General features: G+C 43.0%; 1 non-coding gene across 1 annotated transcript; it reads right to left on the reverse strand.

The window, feature by feature from the left end:
• Nucleotides 1-23,592: 23,592 nt before the first annotated feature.
• TRNAL-UAA (transfer RNA leucine (anticodon UAA)) lies at nt 23,593-23,675 on the reverse strand. The gene has a single exon. It is a non-coding gene; the product is annotated as a tRNA-Leu (tRNA).
• Nucleotides 23,676-24,888: the final 1,213 nt, after the last annotated feature.

Here is a 24,888-nt window from a genome sequence, read left to right on the forward strand (position 1 = left end):
AATCGGCTGTATTTTTGGTATTGACCTGAAAAGTCGTGTATGACATATCGAGGACTTCTATGACTGTATCCAATTCCTTTTAATCTCTTTAATGCCATGACCACATAAGTAAAGTCAATGTGACAGCAACATATCGCTATGGGTAAACGGATGGTAGACGGTGGTAAGAATCCACCAGTTTAAAAACACACAAGACTACGGGACTTTTTATAATAACCTATAACGGAACGGACATCATTTAAAAAAAAACAAATATTGCAGCGCGCTTGCGCCGCTAATGTGGAGGAGGGGCTTTCTCAGAGGGTATAGGGCCACATCGTCCAACCTGCTGCCTCTCTGAAACCAGCCGCCGCCACCCCCTCATGCACTAATTGTACCTGCGTGTATCTGCATAAGCTCTGATTGGCCGGGTACATTCCGTGCCCGACCATTCAGCGCCTTACAATGACGCTTATTGGCAGGGCAGAATGAGTTGTCCTGCCAACCTGCGCCTTTCAAATTGTTGAAAGGTGCTGATTGGCGTGGGAAGTCATTCTGCCCTACCAATCAACGATTATAGCGGCGGGATGACGTAATCGCACCGCTTCCATTGTTGAAGGGCGCTCATTGACGGGGCATGTCATTCTGCCCTGCCAGTTAGCGCATTTCAACTACGCAAGCGCCGCGATGGCGTCGCTCAGCCCCAGCAGACCTGCTCAGAAGAGAGCAGGCCTGCATTGACACAGGACGGCGTGGGAACAGGATCACGGTGAGTATGTAAATTTTGTTGTTTTCAACTCAAAAGTGTGGGCGGCATTATCTACAGGAGGGGGGGGCTATATGTGGGACAGCTTGGTTCTGGTACACTGTTTCCGTAAGTCCCATAGAACTGAATGGTAGTTACGTAAACAGCGTAGCTTGAATACTACGCTGCTTCCGTAACTGCCACTCACTACTATGAATTAGAGAAAGTCCATGGTCAGGAAGTGGCAGAGAGGCAGCGATAGCAGAAAGAGGTAGAACAGGGTTTAGGGGGCCCGGTTCTAGAGATAGATGCGAGTACCACCTCTGGGAACTGCACCTATCTGACGGATCCACAGGATATGTCATAAATTTCCCTCACGGGAAAACCCCTTTAAAGTGTAACTAAACTTCTAAAAACTTCTAATATGCCATAGTGAAATGTCAGAAGATTTGATCGGTGGGGGTCCGAGCACTGAGACCCCCATGGATCGCTAAAACAAAGTGGCAGAAGCGCTCAGGTGACCAATGTGCCGCTTAGTTTCTGATCTGTTTCTCTTGGAAAGCCCAGCAAGCGGTGTACGGACGTACACCAGTCCGAGGAATGTCGATCAGAAGCAAAGCGGCGCAGCATTCAATCGTGCACTTCTGCGGCTTCACTTTAGCGATTGGTGGGGGTCTCAGTGCTCGAACCCCCCACCAATTAAAAGTTTGACATGTTAAAAGTTTGGTAAGGGTATGTTCACACACACTATGTACGGACGTAATTCGGGCGTTTTAGCCCCGAATTACGTCCGAAAATGCGGCTCAATAGCGTCGGCAAACATCTGCCCATTCATTTGAATGGGTCTTACGATGTTCTGTTCCGACGGTAATTTTTTTTACGCCCCTCTGTCAAAAGGCGGGGCGTAAAAAAGACGCCCGTGTCAAAGAAGTGCCTGTCACTTCTTCAGACATAAATGGAGCCGTTTTCCATTGACTCCATGGAAAAACAGCTCCATTTACGTCTGTAATTGACGCAGCGAAAAAGCGCCTCAACATGCCATGACGGCTGAAATTACGGAGCTGTTTTCTCCTGAAAACAGCCCCGTAATTTTAGCCGTTACGGACGCTGCCGTGTGAACATAGCCTTACACTTTAAAGAGAGGTGTCATAATTTTTTTTTGTTATTATTATTTTTTTTCTTTAATAAAACAGTGTATCAGTGTGTTTGGTGCAACTTTCTAAATACTTTTTATTAAGAATGATTTTTACTTTTTGAGATACATCTGCTTTATATCCTGAATACAGAGAAGCTGTATCTAGTGCGAAAAAGGTCAGTGGCAATCACGGGTACAACGTCTGCGGGTTGGGGGGTTGAATTGCGTGTGAGGGGGAAGGAGGGGGCCCAAGTTGTGTCAACATCACAGGGCCCATGGTACACTTAATCCGCCCCTTGTAGCAGATATACAACATGATCAGAGTTACAAGTTAAAAAATGATTTAATAATAATATAGGTTTTCACTTTTTTGGATACTCAAAAAAGCCTCCATTAATCGTTAGGGAGCACTTCACACACCCTAAACTTGGAAAACACCCCTTATTTTGAGTAATAATATAAGATTGAGATTCTCTCTTACCCGTGCCCATATCTTATTTCACCAATTTATCATTTAGCATACAAGAACGTTGATAAGAAAACAACGGAGGAGCTATTAATTTGGGAATATTCTGCAAGCATCCCCACAGTTAGGCTTCATGCACACGACCGTGCTCGTAATTACGAGCACGGCCGGGCACGGCCGGCCGCGGGCAGCCGGCCGCTTTTGCGAGCCGTGCTGTCATTATAAAGTATAGCAGCACGGCCCGTAAAATAGAAAAATATCACATGTTCTATTTTTTTAACGGCACGGGCACCTTCCCGTGAGAAAACGGGAAGGTACCCGTGGGTAACAGCAGTCTATGAGCCCGTTATTGCGGGTCGTAATTACGACCCGCAATAACGGGTGTTTTTACGGTCGTGTGCATGAGGCCTTAAACTGTGGTTTCTTATAGAAGAAAGACCATGATAAAGTGCAACAGTCGTCTTTCCTTTTATTCACTGACTGCTCTTTTTTTAGGAAACTCTGTAGACTCCAAGGTTAAAACTTATACCAGGGGTGGCTACGACGACGATGGGTGCAGACGTGTCTTGAAGGGGCTCCGCCAAGCAGAGACACCATCGGCTGCCATCCTCCCACCCAATACCTTTGTAGGCGATTGCACATTCGGAGCTAAGTTCCCCTCCTCATCAGGAACAGAAAGGCCCCGGGCTGACACGAACCTGAGCTACCGGCGTGTTGCGGCCTAGTGAGGAGACCTGATCCCCGGCCTCAATTTTGCAGCGGCGACCTGCTAATCCAATTTGAAACGGGTCCGGCATACGCAGGTAGCGGAGCCCGAAGCAGAGGGGTGACAACACCACAGTGGCTTGCTCCACATCAGCTGACGAACCCCGGAACAAATCGGAGCTCTAGAGCGGCCTAGTAAGAGGACCGGATCCCCGGCCTTGATTTTGCACCCGCGGCCGGCAAGTACACACTGCAGCAGTTCCAACCTCCACGGGGGATTGACTCAAAGGAAGCTGCGATACCACTCTTCTCACACAAGACCTGGAAGTCCTCAGCATACGCTAGGAGGCTTCACCTGGAGCTGTTACCCCAGTAGAAGATGAATGGGAGAATGAAAAGGTAGGATCTATAATGGCGCTGCTGCGTGGTAAACGAGGAAAATTCACGAGGAATCGGTTCTTATATCAATGGATTTTATTTGTACAAGGTGGCTACGCGTTACAACGCCGAACTGGCGTCTTCATCAGGCATCATAAACAGAAAGGAAGGCATGTATATATACACAACAGTGATGGTCTTAATTGGGCCAATTCAGACAGGACAGGTAGGTGAGTTACCAACATAAACGCTGATATAAACGCTGTGTGTGTATATGGTCACTGTGAATATAGTAAATGATAGTGAGGTTAGGAAACATATTTAAATCTGCTTAGTAAGTCAGTCATTTGTAACCTGCATGAAGACCAGAGGTATTTGTTTGATAATGTGTATATGCATACAAAAAGAGATATGTATGTAATATGACTTTAAGGACAATAATTACTGACACCGGGATTATATTCGTTTTGTCTTTACTGAACATGCAGAAAATATGACAACAGTCAAAAACTTGAGCTCTAGGCAAAATATAACTGGTGCTCGGTAAACAATACAGTCTCTGCTTTTATCCGGCACTTCAATATAACACAGTCTCTTATAATCCGTAATGATTAAAATATGTTCTCTTTATCCGGTGCCTTAGGATAATAAAGTCTCTTAGCTTCCAGGTTTAGTGTAATGTGATCTTTGAGGTCCGGCAATGTAATACAATGCACTCTCTGATGTGACGGCACTTAATGGCTCTATGTTACCTTATGCTCAAAATGGCGTCTTCAGCTTCTTGCTCTAAACACTCTCTTCTTAACTTCAGCCGGATCTCCTTAACTTGGAACTCCAGTAAATGCGTGTCTGATACTTCACATTACTTATGCTCTGCTGCTGGCCAGAATGCTCTTTATCTTTTACAGTTATCTGAGTCACAATGTCTTCCTTACTTGCTACAGCTCTCTCAGTCCAGTCTCTGTCTCTTCCTGTCCAGCGCTTCTCAGACCTCTCTCCAGACACTTCCTCACTAGACCTCTCTTGTATATCCCTCCACACACTAAACACTGTCGATGTACTAACCTCACAGCGCCCTCTAGTGGCCGGCCACAACCTCCCATTTCTCAATGCCATACAATCCTTTTGCTGGGTTACATCTTTTCCCCCAGGTTTATCAGTTGCCGTCCCGGCAACTTGCTGTGGCGTCACAAATCCTTCAAACCTAGAAGGAAGTCTTCCAAAATTGGATCGCTGAGAATGACGTACCTGTGACAACTCTTCTTCCACAGGAGTAACATTCTCTTCTTGTACTTCACTGGTACTTTCTTGTCTCTCTGGTACTTGAACCGGCGGACTCCACCAACCTTCATCTACGGGAACGGGTGTTGCAACAGGAGGATCTCTAGTGTTTGCTTCTGGTTCACGACTTATAAATGTGCAGGGTCTCAGCATATTTCTGTGTACAGTTTTCAAAGGGCCACTACTACCCTCCGGCTTGATCACAAATACAGGAATATATGGATTGGGCTGACGCACCACCTCATACGCCAAGGTTTCCCACTTCCATTGCAGCTTTCCTGCTTTTCTTGCACCCTGGTTTCGCACGATTACTCTATCACCCACTTGCAAAGGTAGTTCCTTCAATTTCTGATTTACTGTAAGATCATGAGGCCCCAGTCTCTGCGCCACTAAATTATACATTTCTTGTACCTTGCGTCGATGACCCCACATCCAGGTCTGCGGAATCCACTCTTCTTGTTCTTCCGGGATAGGCATCATTAAATTTAGGGGACATCGTCCATTTCTTCCGAACATTAACAGAAAAGGAGAATATCCAGTAGTGGCATGTACAGTGTTATTATAGATCCAGATTAATTCTGCAATGTAGTCAGGCCATCTCTCTTTTTTTTGTTTCTCCAGTGTTCGCAACAACTGCAATATGGTCCGATTCACCCTTTCACAGGCCCCGTTCCCTTGAGGGTGATACGGGGTCGTGCGGGTCTTTTTAATCTGGTACAATCTGCATAATTCTTCTATTACTCGCCCCTCAAAACAAGCTCCTTGATCAGAGTGAAGCTGTGAAGGACATCCATAGGGTAAGATGAAATGAGTCCACAATCCCTGTGCCGCAGATTCAGCCGTTTGATCTCTGGTAGGTACGGCCACTGTGAATTTGGTGAAGTGGTCTATCACAACCAGTAAATATCTGTACCCTTGTAAAGACTCATCTACTGTCAAATAGTCCATCATGACCAACTGTAATGGATAATGCGTCTGTATATGCCCCACCGGAGCTTGTTGTTCAGCCGCTCTGGCCAGGGTGCAATTTCTACAGTTCTGACACACTTTCTGTGCCACTGCAAACAGCAAAGGATGATAGTAGAATTGTTGCAACCAACGGAAAGTCTTTTCAGGACCATAATGCCCCTTTTTCTCATGCATCCACTTAACCGTACTTTCTAACTCTCGCTCCGGCAACACAGCTTGCCAGACGGGTCCTTCCATGGTCGGTAGGAATACTCGGCGGTACAATATCCCTTGTTTTACTGCCAATCTATCTCGTTGGCGATATATTCTCTGTCCCACTCCAGACAATCGCAATCGCTCTCGTTGATTGGGTCGGTATCTCTCTAGCACCCATCTTCTTACAGTCCGAATTTGAATATCTTGCAACTGCTGTTTCTTCCATTCTTCAGCAGTCCATTGATCGATGGTTTCTCTTATGGGCTCCACAGTATGCACCGGAGCACTTTGAATATTCTCACCTGGCATCTGATCATGTACTTCATTGGCAAGGAAATTAGGAGTCTCTGTTTCCTCTAACTCCTCTTCAGTCAGTCCTTCAGGCAAATCTACTGGATTACGGGACAGGGCATCTGCATTCCCATTAGCTCGTCCTGGGCGGTACTTCACAGTAAATTTAAATTTGCTAAGTCGTGCTCGCCAACGTTGCTCCATAGCACCCAATTTGGCCGAGTCTAAATGAACCAATGGATTATTGTCAGTCCATAACACACACTCTGCGCCCAGCAAGATATCTGCAAATCGCTCGGTCACCGCCCATACGACTGCCAAAAGTTCCAACCGGAATGAGCTATAGTTGTCCGGATTCTTTTCCCCATCTCTCAGCGTCCGACTGGCATAAGCAATGACACGTTCCCGTCCATTCTGCACTTGAGAAAGAACAGCTCCTAATCCTTTTAAACTTCCATCGGTACACAAAACAAATGGTAGAGAGTAATCTGCATACGCCAAGACAGGAGCACCAGTTAGTCGTCTTTTTAACTCTTGGAAGGCTTGTTCAGCCTCTATTCCCCAAGTGATACTTCTCTTATGATCGACTCCCGGTTTGGTTCCATTCAGTAACACATATAGGGGAGCAGCCACCTTAGCAAAATTCTGTATGAACCGTCTGTAATATCCAATCAGTCCTAGGAAACTTCTAAGCTCTGTTACTGTCTTTGGTACCGGCCATTGTTGCACGGCTCGTACTTTGGCATCCATTGGTTGTACACCGTCTCTAGTAACCACGTGTCCCAGGTACTCAATTCTTTCTTTAAACAAGTGACATTTGCCCGGTTTTAGTTTTAGACCATGTTCTTCGATACGCGTAAGTACCACTTTCAATCTTTCCAAATGTTCTGTGAAAGTGGCTGAGAAGATAATGATGTCATCTAGGTAGATGAGCAAACATTCAAAGTTTAAATCTCCCAAACAAACTTCCATCAAGCGCTGAAATGTAGCTGGTGCATTGGTTAGACCGAACGGCATTCTCAAAAATTCGTATAACCCCATAGGGGTGATGAATGCAGTCTTTTCTCGATCTTCTTCTGCAACTGGTACTTGCCAGTACCCACTGGCCAAATCCAGGGTAGAGAAGTATTTGGCCTTACCCAAAGCCAGCAAAGAGTCTTCTATTCGTGGTAAAGGGTATGCATCTCTGACGGTGCAGGCATTCAATCGCCGGTAATCTACACAGAACCGCAAGCTTCCATCTTTCTTCTTTACTAATACTATGGGAGAAGCCCATGGACTTTTACTGGGTCGGATAACATGACTGTCTAGCATGCGTTTTAGCAACACTTTGGCTTCTTGATAAAAAGCGGGCGGAATGGTACGGTATCGTTCTCGTACCGGGTGAGCATTTCCCGTATGTATTTCATGTTCTAAAGTTGTTGACAACCCAAAGTCTGCTTCATTCTTGGAAAAAGCCTTGGAGTGCTCTCCTAACACTCCCGCCACTTCATCTATTTGTCTGGTAGTCAAATCCGTTCCTTCTAAAGGTATTTGCTCCAGTAATCGCCTCCCAATGGTGTCATTAGCTTGAGTGGTGGCTCGACACACTGTAACCACAGCTACACTTTCACAAGGATAACTCACTTGCCAATCTGAACGGCTTTCCACTTGTTCCTCCCTCACCGGAAACACTTCAGCTACTAGTTCCCGGGGAAATAAGGTTACATTTTGTTTCGTGATATTAACCACTCGTAATAATACTTGTCCAGCCTGCACCTTGCATATCGACCGGGCCACGGCTACTCCTTCTTTCTGCAGAGCTGATTCAATTAACACAGTGGTGCCCTTTAACACTTTATTAGTACCCACTGGCAAGGGTAACAACATTTCATGGCCTGCTGGTACTTGTATACTTCGAGAGGCTGGTATCTTAACCAGTCCTACCCTTCCAGGCCAATTTAACAGTTCTCCATTAATGCGACAATGTTTTAAAGTGCGCTGTAAAGCCATTTGAGAAGGTCGTTGAGTGGGTATTTGTTTCCAGTATTTTGGGCCCAGCTCTTGTGACATTACTCCATCTAAGTCCCGCAATATATTCATTCCTAGAATCACGGGAATTTCAGAGTCCATAGCTTTTTCTACTATGATAACCCCCTTTTTGTTCAAATCACGATTCCATATTGAAATGTCCATTTGTATAACTCCCAGGATAGGGATAGGTAAACTATTAGCTGCCTTGAGTCTTATCCAAGTGTCACTCTTCTCACATAACAAGGAAGGGAAATAAGTTTCAAACACAACTTTATCCATAGTGGTCACTTGAGATCCAGTATCGATTAAACATGACAACTCAACGCCATTGAATTTTGCTACGACGACGGGACATTCCCCCACTATATCTGTAGCATCTAACGCAGGGCATGTATCCGTGGACTCCCCTGTAGTTTGCCCCTCAACTACAGGTCGTTCTAGTTTAAATTCCTGCGATTGCTCTGATAGTGAGAACGCATGCAATTTCTAGCAATGTGTCCGGCTCGGCCACAATTATAGCAGATGGTAGGGTCTGGAGCATTCCTACCTTGATTCCTCCTATCTGCAAACGACTGTCTCTCTTGTGAGTATCGAACTGGAGTTCCAGGGTCAGGCTTATTAGTAATAGCGGCTTTCAACTCTCTCATGGCACCTTCCAATGACTCCATCCTTGCCTCCATGTCGGGGTTCTTCTTGGTTACAATTTCTGCTTGCCTGACCACCGTATCAGTGCTGGCCGATTCCTCTTTTTCCAATGCGATAGCTTCCGTCAATAATTGATGAATCGTCATATCTGGTTCTTTCTTTAACTTTTCCTTCAGAGTTCTCCTTAACGGTGGATTCTTGAGACCTATTACAAACTGATCCCGCAATACTACGTGTACATTGGTAAAGGACCCGGCTGATTGTTCTTCTTTACGTTGCAACATTGCCATTATTTCCTGTAATCCATTTGCAAACTGCGCCAGTGTCTCTTCTTCTTTCTGCTGGCGGGCAAAGAATCGCTTCCTTATCATGCCCTCAGAGGACGTATCCCCATACACATCATCTAATAGCTGCCGAATTTGTTCGAAGGGTTGTCGGTGTCGTGCTGGCTGTAACAAAACGGTTTTCCTAGCTTCTCCTTCTAAGGTACTTAGCGCCAATTCTACTTTTAAATGTGGAGCGACATTACAGAGCCGTGCCGCTCCTTCCAGCCGTTCACTCCAATCTTCCAACAATAGATCAGATCCATTAAACTTTGGCAAATGATTTAAGAGGGCTCCCACCGGTATCATTGGATGGGTCACACTGGATGATAATGTTGTCTCGTCCATTGTATCTGCATCCATCCTGCCGACTACGCCAAGTTGTAATATGACTTTAAGGACAATAATTACTGACACCGGGATTATATTCGTTTTGTCTTTACTGAACATGCAGAAAATATGACAACAGTCAAAAACTTGAGCTCTAGGCAAAATATAACTGGTGCTCGGTAAACAATACAGTCTCTGCTTTTATCCGGCACTTCAATATAACACAGTCTCTTATAATCCGTAATGATTAAAATATGTTCTCTTTATCCGGTGCCTTAGGATAATAAAGTCTCTTAGCTTCCAGGTTTAGTGTAATGTGATCTTTGAGGTCCGGCAATGTAATACAATGCACTCTCTGATGATCCGGCACTTAATGGCTCTATGTTACCTTATGCTCAAAATGGCGTCTTCAGCTTCTTGCTCTAAACACTCTCTTCTTAACTTCAGCCGGATCTCCTTAACTTGGAACTCCAGTAAATGCGTGTCTGATACTTCACATTACTTATGCTCTGCTGCTGGCCAGAATGCTCTTTATCTTTTACAGTTATCTGAGTCACAATGTCTTCCTTACTTGCTACAGCTCTCTCAGTCCAGTCTCTGTCTCTTCCTGTCCAGCGCTTCTCAGACCTCTCTCCAGACACTTCCTCACTAGACCTCTCTTGTATATCCCTCCACACACTAAACACTGTCGATGTACTAACCTCACAGCGCCCTCTAGTGGCCGGCCACAACCTCCCATTTCTCAATGCCATACAATCCTTTTGCTGGGTTACATGTAGCATATCGGCACCAGTTTGCTGGGCAGAAAAGAGGGGGGGGGAGGGGGGAAAGGTCCTTAGATTTATTGAAGGTCAGTAATAGTCAATCTAATGAAGACTCTGAAATATCCTTCAGGCCCCCTGGATGTAATGTATTCATTGTGAATATCCAAAAGTTTTCCCTCTGTTTAAGCTTGTTAAACCTATTTGGGACGTCTGGATGGATGTACTCGATGGGTGTAATCTTGATTTTATTGAATTGGCAATCATGTGCCTGGGCAAAGTGACGAGACACACTGTGTTTTAGAAAACCAGTGTTAACATTGAATCAATGTTTGTTAACTCTGGTTCGTAAGCATTGGGTTGTCCTACCTATGTATTGCAGTTGGCAGGGACACTCTAATAGGTAGATTACATATGAGCTACCACAGTTGAGAAATGTTTTAATTGTAAATGATTCATTGGTGACGGTAGATGTATAGGTGTATTTTTTGTGATTTATGATGTTGCAGCAGAGACAACGTAAGTGTCCACATTTATATGAACCATTAAGATTAGAAAGAAAATTTGTGAGTGGTGTAGTGTGTTTCCTTACTCTGCTAGGGGCCAGGATATTTTTGAGAGTTAGAGACCGTCTAAATGTAATGCTTGGTTTGGCTGATATTTTGTCTTTCAGATATGGATCATTCTTTATAATGTGCCAATGTTTGCATAGGATGGCTCTGATTATTTTGCTTCCTTTGTTATAGGTAGTAATAAAATTAGTATTGTATTTGTTGCTGGGTCTGGGAATCTTAAGGGAAGGGTTAAGACAGGAATCTTGTGAGAGTTCTGTTGCTTTTTGTCGTGCACCTTTGATGAGATTTATAGGAAAATGCTTATCCCTAAATCTTTTCTCTAGAACATTGCACTCTTTTATGAAATTTTCGTCTGGCTATCTGGTGAGCATGTTTTTTTAATTCCTTCACCTGCCTATCATATTGACCTGTACTATGTGGCGTCGTGGTTTTTGCTCTCTTTCTCACCCCAGTAGAAGGGCCTTCCTACAGCTGCTCCTCCCCACCGACTCTACACCTCTTGGGGTAAGTGCAAGTGCCCCATCTGCTCAGATTCCCTCTGCCTTCTAGTGATACCCCAAAGTGACTTCCACTTCTGCCCTTGCATGATCTTGGCGGCCCTCTAGCAGGCAATCTGTCAAATCCTGATGTGCCCACCCTCCCCCTCTTATACACTACCTATCCAACTCACTTGACTGCCTTTCCCTGCCTAGCAGCACCTGAGAGACGTTCCTTGCCTTCCGCACAGGCATACACACACTGCATGGCTATCCTGCCACCTAGTAGCTGACATACCCCACAGATCCAAGTAACTGCATCGCTGTATAACTCTGCTCTCAAATACTCTTAGGATAATTGCCCATAGCTGTTCTTACTTCAACATACATGTCTAAACTTTATTAACAAATGTGATTGCAACGCAGACTTTCCATACCCGGCTCACTCTGATGTATCTACAAAGCAATATGGTGAAAATTGGTCAGGCAAATCACCCTCCCACTACCCCCAAACAGAAGAAATCTCTACCGGACATGGATAAATTCATAAAAAGACACTCGCCCCAGCGATCTACACCTTCCACTAAAAAGACATGGGCGTCCACTGAACACCACGACACTTCAGACGCTGAGAGTTACGTAGAGGAAGAGGCGGCGCCTGACATGGGTTCATAGGTGCATATCGTTATACACTCGTTCACTCTTCTCCCCGCCACCACACCTCCCCACCAGTCAGCTCTTAACTGACTGATACTGCACTGTAGATCAGTGCAAATATCCCTACCTAAACATTTGAAAGTAGTTTGTTTGTTATTGTTATTTTTTTTTGTGTTTCTCATTTTATTTTTACTATTGTGCACTTATGTCACATATTCGGATCACGACACTGAACATCAAGGGCTTCAACTCACCTACTAAGCGATCCCAGGTTATCCACTCCCTTAAAGAGAACCTTTCACCTCCCCATACATGTGCAGCTGAGTGCAGCATGTAATGGGGAGGGCTGCACAAACTCTGGGGCACTTTACATATTTTTTTTTACCTCCCTCCGTTATTTCGATATCTGTGCCGTTATATTTGGCGCCTGATATTTAAATAACCCCCTGAACAGTCAACGGGGTGTGTACTGTCAAGGGGGCATGTTACTATGGCTGTGACACTGTCCAATCAGATATGGACAGTGTTACAGCAAAAGCGAGGAGAGAGGGTGTGCACAGGCGTGCGCACGCTCTCTCACTCTTCAGCTTTGAAGATCAGTCTTGTGCCGAACTGGCAAGGGGGCGTGTCACTGCTACGGACAGTGTAAAGAGTTGTGGAGAGGAGAGTATGCATGCGCGCTCTCATCTCTTCAGCTCTTGTGAGAGATCAGTCTTGTACTTTGTCTACCATAGTAACACGCCCCCTTGACAGTACACGCCCCGTTGACTATTCAGGGGGTTTTTTAAATATCGGGTGCCAAATATAACGGCACCGATATCTAAATAAGGGAGGAGTGTAGAAAAAAAATGTAAAGTGCCCCAGGGTTTGTGCAGCCCTCCCCATTACATGCTGCACTCAGCTGCACATGTATGGGGAGGTGAAAGGTTCTCTTTAAGAGAATGAATTTGTCTGTGCTGCTCCTGCAGGAAACCTTCTTGAAAGGTAAAGTTCCAAATATTCCTAAATCACCTTACACTACATGGTTCTACTCATGCAATGATAGTGGCAAGCGTAACGGAGTCAGTATAGCTTTCTGATCTGACATCCCCTTTGAACTGATCTCCCAGATTGCTGATAGTGCAGGCTGCTTGCTTTTCATAAAAGGTAAAGTGACGAACACCTTGATTACCATTGGGAACAGATACGCGCCAAACTCGGGCCAGATTCCTTGGCTGTCTGCCACTCTAGAAACATTTTCTCAGTTCTCTGAGGGCCTAACGCTTTTGGGGGGAGACTTCAACATTACCCTTGAGCCTCTTTTTGACTCCTCCACGGGAACCACCGTTCACAGCTACTCAGGTCTGGAGAAACTCTGCAGACTCCTAACTTCTCTACGATTGATGTATGTCTGGAGAACCTTTTATCCCAGTACTAGGGACCATACCTTATACTCCCACCCCCACCATTCTTACCAAAGATTAGGCTACCTATTTATCACGAATAACCAACTCTCTATAGTAGACTCAGCCTCTATAGGCAACATTCTCCTGTCAGACCATGCCCCGATGTCCATGTTCCTCAACATACACACTCTTTTGCCTAGGCAATACAACTGGAAACTTAATCAAATTCTCCTATGGTCTCTGCGGAATAAGCAATGAGTTGAGTCAGCAATGAGATCTTACTTCGCAGAGAATGATACGCCTGATGTCTCCTTCAGCACAATATGGGAGGCTCATAAATCAGTGATTAGAGGCATCCTCATAAGCATGGGTTCGTTTTTGAAGAGAGAGAGAGGAACAGGGAAATTGATGGCCTCCTTTCCCAAATATCAGACCTTGAAAATCAACATAAGCGCTCCGCAGCTCAAGGGGTTCTCTCCTCGCTTATACTTTGCAGGGAGAAGCTAAAACAAAGTTTGAACTTGCGCACGGTGAAGGCATATACTTCTGCTACCCATAAATATTATATGCATGGTGACAAGGTGAGCAAACCCATGGCATATTTAGCTAAAAAGAGACAACAGCAAAGCTTTGTCCCCAAAATCCGCTCCCCTACTGGAGCTATGCTTTGAGCACACAAACGACATTGCATCTGAGTTCTGCTCCTTTTACCAATAATTGTACGATCTATGTCCTGGGGAGACATCCAAGGAGCTTGCGGACAGAACCATGATGATTGAATCTTTCCTAGACTCCCTCTCCCTTCGATCCTTATCTAATACACAAAAAACCCTGCTTGAATCACCTTTTATCATTAAAGAACTTTGTGACGCGCTTTCAAGTATGCCCGCTAGTAAGCCCCCGGGACCGGATGGTCTTCCCGCCTCCTACTGTAAACAGTTTGGAGACATTCTGCTGCCATTTTTCCTCAAAGTGTGTAACTCTCTTATTTCTTCTCAACATTTCTCACCCTCTGCACTCGAAGCGCATATTTCAATTATACCAAAAGATGGTAAAGACTCTTCGCTATGCGGTAGTTATCGCCCCATATCACTTTTGAATGTGGATGTTAAAATATATGCCAAAATCATAGCTAATAGGATGCAATCATTACTACCATTCCTGATTGACCCAGAGCAAACTGGTTTTGTTAAGGGTAGAGAGGGTAAACACAACACTACGCGTGTTCTCAATTTGATCCAATACAATCGAGAAAGATTCTTCTGGTTCTGTTGTCTACTGAAGCAGAGAAGGCCTTTGACCGGGTGGGCTGGACCTATATGGTCAAGGCGCTTTCCTGTTTCGGCTTTCCACAACTCTTCATTCACAAAATCCTATATCTATACACTTCCCCACACGCAAAGTTTAGAGTAAATGGCCACCTATCGCACCCCTTCCAAATCAGGAATGGAACAAGACAGGGTTGTCCACTCTCTCCCCTCCTTTTTGTCCTCACAATTGAGACCTTGATCCAGAGTCTGCGTCAGGAGCCACTTCTTACAGGGGTCTCCATTGGTGACCGAGTGGATTCCTTGGCTGCTTTTGCTGATGACTTGCTTATTTTCATTACTAACCCCTCCATAGCTCTACCCTGACTTAAAGAGGCTCTGTCACCAGATTTTGCAACCCCTATCTGCTATTGCAGCAGATCGGCACTGCAATGTAGATTACAGTAACGTTTTTATTTTTAAAAAACGAGCATTTTTGTATTTATGCAAATGAGGCTTGCAAAAGTCCAAGTGGGCGTGTTTAAAGTAAAAGTCCAACTGGGCGTGTATTATGTGCGTACATCTGGGCGTGTTTACTTCTTTTACTAGCTGGGCGTTCTGACGAGAAGTATCATCCACTTCTCTTCACAACGCCCAGCTTCTGGCAGTGCAGACACACAGCGTGTTCTCGAGAGATCACGCTGTGACGTCACTCACTTCCTGCCCCAGGTCCTGCATCGTGTCGGACGAGCGAGGACACATCGGCACCAGAGGCTACAGTTGATTCTGCAGCAGCATCGGCGTTTGCAGGTAAGTCGATGTAGCTACTTACCTGCAAACGCTGATGCTGCTGCAGAATCAACTGTAGCCTCTGGTGCCGATGTGGCCGACACGATGCAGGACCTGGGGCAGGAAGTGAGTGACGTCACAGCGTGATCTCTCGAGAACACGCTGTGTGTCTGCACTGCCAGAAGCTGGGCGTTCTGAAGAGAAGTGGATGATACTTCTCGTCAGAACGCCCAGCTAATAAAAGTAGTAAAAACGCCCCTATGTACGCACATAATACACGCCCAGTTGGACTTTTACTTTAAACACGCCCACTTGGACTTTTGCAAGCCTCATTTGCATAAATACAAAAATGGTCATAACTTGGCCAAAAATGCTCGTTTTTTAAAAATAAAAACGTTACTGTAATCTACATTGCAGCGCCGATCTGCTGCAATAGCAGATAGCGGTTGCAAAATCTGGTGACAGAGCCTCTTTAAAGAGACATTTAACCACTTTGGTGATTTATCCAATTTCAAAATTAACTCTAACAAGTCTGAAGGCCTCTGTATCTCTTGCACTCCGTCTCTGTTAACATCTCTGAAACTAAACTCCCCCTTCCTACTGCATTCAGACAGCATAAAATATCTGGGGATTAAATTAAAGAGGCTCTGTCACCACATTATACGTGTCCTATCTCCTACATAAGGAGATCGGCACTATAATGTAGGTGACAGCAGTGCTTTTTATTTTAAAAAATGATCTATTTTCACCACGTTATTAGCGATTTTAGCTTTATGCTAATGAGTTTCTCAATGGACAACTGGGCGTGTTTTACTATTGACCAAGTGGGCATTGTACAGAGGAGTGTATGACGCTGACCAATCAGTGTCATGCACTTCTCTCCATTCATTTAGTCAGCACATAGGGATCCTTTTAGATCACTATGTGCTGTTTTATACGAACACATTAACGATACTGAAGTGTTTAGACAGTGAATAGACATTCCACGGGATGTCTATTCACAATCTCTGCACTTCGTTAACGTTTCTGTGGTAGTTACAGCAGAGCAAGCATAATCTCGTTGTAACCTGTCATTTACAGAGTAATCTCGCGGGACTTTTGCGGGACGAGTTGTAGTTTTTCGTAGCACCATTTATTTTGCCATAAAATGTAGTAGGAAATGGGAAAAAATTATTTGTGGGGTAGAAAATGAAAAAAACAGCGATTCCTCCATGGTTTTTTGCGGGCCGTTTTTACGGAATTCACTGTGCAATTAAAACAACATGTTAATTTTATTCTGTGGATCAATACGATTACGCCGATACCAAATATATATAGTTTTTTTTCTATATTTTACTTCTTTTACAAGTAAAAACCTAAGTGTAAAAAAGAAAATTTATTTTGTGTCGCCAAATTCCGAGAGCCATAACTTTTTTAATTTTCCGTCGATTAAGTGGTATGAGGGCTTTTTTTTTTGCGGCATAAGCTGTAGTTTTTAATAATACTATTTTGATGTACATGCGATGGTTTGATCACTTTTTATTTCATTTTTTGTGGGAGATTATGTGACCAAAAGAAGCAAATATAAGTAATAATGAAAAATACCTGGGGTATTAGTGATCATTTTGGCCAAAAGGACGCAAGCTCGCAATCCACGACAAGGATCCCTAGACTTGCGAGTCCCTAACTCCCTAACTGGAACAAAAAGCTCCTGATGCACAGACAAAACAGATAAAAACAAGGGGACATATACACAAAAACACCGAAAAAGGCCATACTTACAAATGGACACAGCCAGGTCAGAAACGCTGATGAAGGAGAGTGAGCAGGTGCTTTAAATAATAATAGCCACTCCCACTAGTCTTGAGGGGAGTGGTGTGTGGTGCATGGGATGTGTAGTAAGAAATAATAAATGAATAGTGTATGTGCAAGTGTAATAATATAAGTGAAATATAGGGGGCAGTAATGAGTAAAGTGCCTCAATAAAAATAAATGAATAATGGGGTGCAAGTGTGTGAAACATGGAGGGATAGTGTGTAAGTCAAGAGGCGCAACGTGTATAGCCAGGTAGAAGCCTATTTGTGACGCCTTGATAATTCATAGAACTTTTTGTTGCAGTTAGGGAGTTAGGGACTCGCAAGTCTTGGGATCCTTGTCGTGGATTGCGAGCTTGCGTCCTTTTGGCCAAAATGATCACTAATACCCCAGGTATTTTTCATTATTACTTATATTTGCTTCTTTTGGACACAGCCGGGTCTTTGATGCTGGGAGATCATGGTGTGTTGTTGTTTGGCTTAGCAAGCAGGGTAGCCCGCTCTATGAATTATCAAGGCGTCACAAATAGGCTTCTACCTGGCTATACACGTTGCGCCTCATGACTTACACACTATCCCTCCATGTTTCACACACTTGCACACATTATTCATTTATTTTTATTGAGGCACTTTACTCATTACTGCCCCCTATATTTCACTTATATTATTACACTTGCACATACACTATTCATTTATTATTTCTTACTACACATACCATGCACCACACACCACTCCCCTCAAGACTAGTGGGAGTGGCTATTATTATTTAAAGCACCTGCTCACTCTCCTTCATCAGCGTTTCTGACCTGGCTGTGTCCATTTGTAAGTATGGCCTTTTTCTGTGTTTTTGTATATATGTCCCCTTGTTTTTATCTGTTTTGTCTTTTTAAAATTACCACAAATCGCACAAGAGCTGTACAAAAAATTGTGAGGGTACTGTAGCAGATATACAACATGATCAGAGTTAAGTTAAATAATGTTTAATATTATAGGTTTTCATTTTTTTGGATACGCAAAAGAGCCTCTCTTAACCGTTAGGGAGCACTTCACACACCCCAAACATGGAAAACACCCCTTATTTTGAGTAATAATATAGGATTGAGATTCTCTCTTACCCGTGCCCTAATCTTATTTCACCAATTTATCATTTAGAATACAAGAACGTCGACACGAAAACAACGGAGGAGCTTTTAATTTGGGTATATTCTGCAAGCATCCCCACAGTTAGGCCCCATGCACACGAATGTAAAAACGCCTGTAATTACGGGCCGTAATTACGGCACGTTTTTACGGGCCTATGGACTTCTATTGGCCACGGGTACCTCCCCGTATGCTTACGTGAAGGTGCCCGTGCCGTTGAAAAATATAGAACATGTGCTATTTCAGGCAGTAATTATGGCATGGGCAGGCCCATAGAAGTCTATGGGGCTCCCGTAATTATGGGCGACAACGTGTGTGCACCCGTAATTACAGGAGCGTTGCTAGGCGACGTCAGGGGATAGTCACTGTCCAGGGTGCTGAAAGAGTTAAAAGATCGGTAGTAATTGTTTCAGCACCCTGGACAGTGGCTACCGAAAAAAAAATAAAAAAAATACAAAAAAAGTTTTAGTCATTTAGTAGTAATTTTGTGTGCTACTTTTGCACGTCACAGTTTCCTTGCCAATACTTTTCAGGAATTTAGTTTTGCACGTCAGGGTTAGTGCAGTGTTATTACACACCCATAATGTCTCGTCTATTTAGCGTGGAGGAGGCATATGCCATTTTATGTTCAGATACAGATACAGAAAGCGCCAGTGAGGGTGGATCTGAGTTTGTGTTATCCTCCTCCAGTGATGATGAGGAACCCCCTCAGAAACGAAGCAGGGCTAGTGATCCGAATGAGCCCAGCACAAGTGACCCCAGCACCAGTGACCCCATATGGCTACCGCCTACCTCTTACACACCTGAAATTCCTGCGTTTACCTCTGCCCCTGGCATAAAAATAAATCCAACTGACTTTCAGGAAATAGATTTTTTTCAATGTTTTTTTTCGGATACTTTAGTTGACCTAATGGTTGTGCAAACAAATTTATATGCACAACAATTCTTAGGCAAAAATCCGACATCCCATTATGCCAGAACCCAAGCTTGGCATCCAACCAATGCAAATGAAATTGCAACCTTCTGGGGGCTCTTGCTCCACATGGGCCTTGTAAAAAAGCCAACCATCAAATCGTATTGGTCCACAGATATTTTGTACGATACACCTGTATTCCGTGCTGTGATGCCGCGAAAACGTTTTGAGGCCCTTTTAAAGTTTTTGCACTTTGCTGACAATGAGCAGTGCCCCCCCCCCCCCCCCCCCGGATCATCCAAATTTTGATAGGCTGTTCAAAATTAGGCCCATCATCACATATTTTTATTTGGTTTTTGCAGAAGTTTATGTTCCTGAAAAAAACATAGCCATTGATGAATCTTTAGTCCATTTCAAAGGACGGCTTCATTTCCGACAATACTTGCCAAACAAAAGAGCCAGATATGGCATAAAAATATATAAACTGTCCGAGAGCCAGTCTGGATACACACACTCCTTTCGTGTGTACGAGGGGAAAGACAAACAGATTAGTCCCCCAGAGTGCCCCCCAGTTCTTGGCACAAACGGTAAAATAGTGTGGGACCTGCTGCATCCTCTGATGGATAAGGGGTACCACCTATACCTCGACAACTTCTATACCAGCGTTCCGCTTTTTAAGTGCCTTGTTGAAAGGAAAACAATGGCCTGTGGCACTGCTCGCAGGAATCTAAAATACCTCCCAAAGCCTTTTCTTGCTGAGAAACTGTCAGTTGGCGAAACCAGGGCACGATATGATGAAAATGTGCTCCTGGTAAAATTCAGGGACAAAAAAGAGGTCCTCATGCTCTCCACCATGCATGGAAACACTACAAGCCCAGTTTCAGTGCGTGGAACAAGCACCACTGTTTCAAAGCCTGTATGCATACAGGCCTACAACAAGCATATGGGAGGGGTGGATTTGGGAGATGAACTAATGAAGCCATACTGTGCCATGCGAAAGACGAAAGTATGGTACAAAAAACTGTCCGTATATTTAATTGAAATGGCCCTCCTCAATTCTTTTATTTTGTACCGAAGTGCTGGCAATCGTTCTAGGTACCTCGAGTACCTTGAAAAAGTAATTAAAAAATTAATTTTTAAAGACCAAGAGGAAGGAGCGAGTAGCAGGGCTTCAGGAAGTGAGGCAAATAGAATTGTCCCTGGCCAGCACTTCCCCAGTGAAGTCCCCCCAACGAAAAAAAAGAGCCATCCACAAAAACGATGTCGCGTGTGCGTGAAGAGGGGTATCCGAAAGGATACAATATATCAATGCAGCACTTGCCCCTCCAAACCAGGGCTTTGCATGAAAGAATGTTTCAGAATTTACCATTCTTCAGTGGACTACTAATTTTTTTCATGCCATTTTCAGGATGTCCATATAAACTTCATCTTAAATTTTATGTCACCTTCATTTAAAAATTGTCCACTTGTGCACCAATTGGATATATAAAACAAAACAAAAAATCATTATACCCCTAGATGAATACCACCATGGTGGCCCAAAATCACCCAAGCAAAAACTAGGCCTTGAAGAGCCTCATGGTACACCTTCACTTCCGGGCCTCACCATGTGCCTCAATACAAAAAGGTCCTATATAGGGTATCAATGAACACAGGAAAAAAAAATGAATGAATTGTGAGTTCTTTTTTTTCTCATTAGTGCTTGATACATCCCCACAATGTTTCATCAAACCCACGCGTTTGTAAAATAAATTAAAATTAAAATTCTACCAATTTTGTTTTAATTCCTAATCTGAAAAGTAAAATTTCTCACTATACCACTAGATGAATACCTTGAGCGGTGTCGTTTTCTTAATTGGGTCACATCTTGTGAGTTTCCTCTATATTGGTACCTCATGGGCTCTGAAAACACAATATGATGCCTGAAAAATATTCCAGCAGAATCTGTGATCAAAAACCAAATGGTGCTCCCTCCTTTCTGACCCTTGCCATGTGCCCTTATAGCAGTTTACAGCCACATATGGGGTATTGCTGTAATCAAGAGAAAATGGGTAACAAATTGAGCAGTGCTCTTTCTCCTATTGCCCCTTGTATAAATGAAAAGTTTGGGGCTTAATCAACTTTTTATTGGAAAAAATGCAATTTTTCACTTTCACTGCCCAATGTTTATGACTTCTATGAAACATCTGTGGAGTCCAAATGCTCACTACACCCCTAAAACAAAATCCTCAATGGGTGTAGTTTCCAAAATGGGGTCACTTCTTGGGGGTTTCCACTGTACTAATACCTCAGGGGCTCTTCAAATGCAACATGGCGCCTGAAAACCATTCCAGCAAAATCTGCGCTCCAAAATCCAAATGGTGCTCCTTCCCTTCTGAGCAGAAGTTTATGACCACATATGGGGTATTTCCGTAATCAGGAGAAATTGCTTTACAAATGTTGGGGTGCTTTTTCTCCCTTTTTCCTTGTAAAAATGTGAAAATTCTATGTTTTTTCAGAAAAAAAGTATATTTTCATCTTCACAGACTAATTTCAATAAATGCAGCGAAAAACCTGTGGGGTCAAAATGCTAACTATACCGCTAGAAAAATTCCTTGAGGGGTATAGTTTCCAAAATGGTGTCACTTTTGGGCGGTTTCCACTGTTTAGGTCCCTCCAGGGCATTGCAAACATAACACGGCACCGAAAACCATTCCAGTAAAATCAGCACTCCAAAATCCAAATGGCGTTCCTTCCCTTCTGAGCCCTGCTGTGGGTCCAAACAACAGTTTATTACCACATATGGGGTATTGCCGTAATCGGGAGAAATTGCTTTACAAATGTTGGGGTGCTTTTTGTCCTTTATTCCTTGCAAAAATTCGAAATTTCTACGTTTTTCAGAAAAAAAAAGTATATTTTCATCTTAACAGACTAATTCCAATAAATGCAGCGAAAAACCTGTGGGGTCAAAATGCTAACTATACCACTAGAAAAATTCCTTGAGGGGTATAGTTTCCAAAATGGGGTCACTTTTGGGGGGTTTCCACTGTTTAGGTCCCTCCAGGGCATTGCAAACATAACACGGCACCGAAAACCATTCCAGTAAAATCAGAACTCCAAAATCCAAATGGCGTTCCTTCCCTTCTGAGCCCTGCTGTGGGTCCAAACAACAGTTTATTACCACATATTGGGTATTGCCGTAATCGGGAGAAATTGCTTTACAAATGTTAGGGTGCTTTTTGTCCTTTATTCCTTGCAAAAATTCGAAATTTCTAAGTTTTTCAAGAAAAAAAGTAGATTTTCATTTTCACAGACTAACTCCAATAAACATAGCAAAATACCTGTGGGGTCAAAATGCTAACTATACCCCTAGATAAATTCCCTGAGGGGTGTAGTTTAAAAAATAGGGTCACTTTTGGGTGTTTCCACTGTTTTGACACCACAAGACCTTTTCAAACCTGACATAGTGCCTAAAATATATTCTAAAAAAAGAAGGCCCCAAAATCCACTAGGTGCTCCTTTGCTTCTGAGGCCTGTGTTTCAGTCCATTATCACACTAGGGCCACATGTGGGATATTTCTAAAAACTGCAGAATCTGGGCAATAAATATTGAGATGCGTTTCTCAGGTAAAACTTTCTGTGGTACAGAAAAAAATGTATTACAAATGAATTTTGTAAAAAAAAATGAAATTTTCAAATTTCAGCTCTACTTTCCTTCAATTCCTGTAAGACGCCTAAAGGGTTGAAACACTTTCTGAATGCTGTTTTGAATACTTTGAGGGGTGCAGTTTTCAAAATGGGGGTTTTTATGGGGGTTTCTAATATATAGGGCACTCAAAACCACTTCAGAACTGAACTGGCCCCTGTAAAAATAGCCTTTTGAAATTTTCTTGAAAATTTGAGAAATTGCTGCTAAAGTTCTAAGCCTTGTAACGTCGTAGAAAAATAAAAAGATGTTCAAAAAACGATGCAAACATAAAGTAGACATATGGGAAATGTGAAATAGTAACTATTTTGTGTGGTATTACTATCTGTTTTACAAGCAGATAGATTTAAAATGTGAAAAATCATAATTTCTTCATATTTTCTCTACATTTTGGTGTTTTTCACAAATAAGCAATAAATTTATCGACAAAATTTTTTCACTACCTTAAAGTACAATATGTCACGAGAAAACAATCTCAGAATCAATTGGATAGGTAAAAGCATTCCGGAGTTATTACCACATAAAGTGACACATGTCAGATTTGAAAAAATGGGTCTGGTCTTCAAGGCCAAAATGAGCTGGGTACTCAAGGGGTTAAACTGTGGTTTCTTACATAAGAAAGACCATGATAAAGTGCAACAGTCATCTTTCCTTTTATTCACTTCACTGACTGCTCTTTTTTTAGGAAACTGTGTAGACTCCAAGGTTAAAACTTATACCAGGAGTGGGGCTCGAACCCACATGGGTACAAATCCATTGGATCTTAAGTCCAACGCCTTAACCACTCGGCCATAGTGGTGTTGTATGACAGGAAGAGCCCGTGCAGGAGAGCGCCAGTGCATATATCTCAATATAACATTCAGAGATGACTAACCACGGTGAGGTAGTGGACATCAAAATGCAGCAATCATTAATGCATGAAGGTATTACAACTGAATATTTTTTAGGAAACTTTTAGGAAAGGTTAAAACTTATACCAGGAGTGGGGCTCGAACCCACGTGGATACAAGTCCAACGCCATCCTGGTGTTGGATGCAGGGCAGAGCTTGTACAGGAAAGTTCCAGTGCAGGTGAGCCTGATGAGTTTAGCAAACAATGAAGACCATCCTAGTTTGAGCATAAATTCAAGAGGTATGAACTTGTAGAATATTGTGGAATTTTCTCACTATGAACCACATGCTGGCTTTTTATGAGGTCGGGCTAGTCGGAAGCTCAAACTCATATGCATACCAATTGAAAATTGGTTGTATTTTTGCTATTGACCAGAAAAGTCATGTATGAGATATCAAGGACTTCTATGACAATGTGACAACAACATATATCGCTATGGATAAACGGATGGTAGGCCATGGTACTTTCTATAATAACCTATATCGGCACAGAGTCTATGACACACAAATAATTACAAAAGTATACATTTTATTGAATCCAAAACTTTAACCCCTTCCCGTCGTAAACAACTTTCAGATTTTCATTTTAGTTTTTTCCTCCCCACATTCCAGAAGCCATAGCGTCTTTATTTTTCCGTTGATATAGTACTATGAGGGCTTGATTTTTGCGGGACGAGTTGTAGTTTTTTGTAGCAGCATTTATTTTGCCATATAATGTACTAGGAAAAGGGGAAAAAATAATTTGTGGGGTAGAAAATGAAAAAAACTGCGATTCCCCCATGGTTTTTTGTGCGCCATTTATACTGTGCAATTAAAACATCACATTAACTTTATTCTGCGTGTCAATACAATTACGGCGATACCAAATATGTATAGTTTTTTCTATATTTTACTACTTTTACAAGTAAAACCCTAAGTGTAAAAAAGAAAATTTATTTTGCGTCGCCAAATTCCGAGAGCTATAACTTTTTTATTTTTCCGTCGATTAAGTGGTATGAGGGCTTATTTTTTGCGGGATAAGCTGTAGTTTTTAATAATACCATTTTGGTGTACATGCGACGGTTTGATCACTTTTTATTTAATTTTTTGTGGGAGATTAGGTGACCAAAAAATAGAGATTCT

The sequence above is a fragment of the Rhinoderma darwinii genome, chromosome 4 (genome assembly GCF_050947455.1).
Source record: "Rhinoderma darwinii isolate aRhiDar2 chromosome 4, aRhiDar2.hap1, whole genome shotgun sequence".
NCBI classification, from domain to species: Eukaryota; Metazoa; Chordata; class Amphibia; order Anura; family Rhinodermatidae; genus Rhinoderma; species Rhinoderma darwinii.